A 1,193-nucleotide genomic window follows, 5' to 3' on the forward strand; every position below is an offset into this window, starting at 1 on the left:
TTCCAGAAGGGCAGTGGAGAAGATTATTCATGATTTCTACTCAGATCTTTTTAATAACCACGTCCACTTGTCCACATATCACATCCCACATGAGGGATATATCGTTCCCAATGTTCTCCCTTCCGAAATTCAACATGCCATCTCATTGGTAAAGAAACAAAGAGCACCTGGCCCAGACAAGATCAGACCTGAACACCTGAAGAACTTACCATCAGTAGTCATCAATACACTGTCTCGGCTCTTCACACGCTACCTGTCTGAATGCAAGGTTCCATCGCAATGGAAAACCAGTGAGACTGTACTACTATACAAGACGGGAGACATCCACGACATTGGCAATTATCGCCCAATCTGCCTATTGTCTGTCATCTACAAACTGTTCACTCGAGTCATCCTGAATAGGATTAGCAGAACACTAGATAAAGGACAACCATGTGAACAAGCCAGGTTCAGAAAAGTATTCAGTACCATCGACCATATCCACAGGATTACTAAGCTCATTGAAGTTTCTCAGGAGTTCAAGATGTCGCTCTGTCTAACGTTCATTGATTTAAAGAAGGTCTTTGATTCTGTTGATACGGAAGCAGTCATAGAAGCCCTAGCCAATCAGGGCGTACAAACTCAAGAACTGGTTTGTTGGCCCTAGTAATAGTGTAGTGGGAAGTGCACTGCTTTGACCAGGGATGTAAACCAAGTTCTATACCTAACACCCAGTATGGTCCTCACAGCCCCACTTGGAGTGATCTATGAGTACTGTTTCATGTGACACTGCCCCAACAAATAAGCACAAATAAAAAATACCCCAAACCTCATTGATCCTGACATTAATTCAATTAGATTCTATGTTTTCAATGGTCCCTGTGTTCTCAGCTTTGTGGAATGCAGCCTTGCCTTCATACATTCATCCCAAGCTCCATACTGAGCTACGACGAAACCCAGACTCGGGTGTATTTTTATTTGCTTGAAACTGGTGATTCCTTTTTCTGTATAGAAATTATTTCCACTTAATGTGTTCTTCTTTGAGTTGAGAAAAAAATGGACACACGTTAATGACAACACTTCTCTCAATTTTGCATCAACTTCTTGCAAACATATTTGGTCATTCCAGGAAAAGCCATATATGTGTCGATAATTGTATTTGCATGTTGGAAATGTTAGCCATCAAACCTGCAGGATTCGACATTTTTGTTGAC

Source organism: Sorex fumeus, unplaced genomic scaffold, assembly GCF_029834395.1.
Source record: "Sorex fumeus unplaced genomic scaffold, SorFum_2.1 ptg000134l, whole genome shotgun sequence".
Lineage (NCBI taxonomy): Eukaryota > Metazoa > Chordata > Mammalia > Eulipotyphla > Soricidae > Sorex > Sorex fumeus.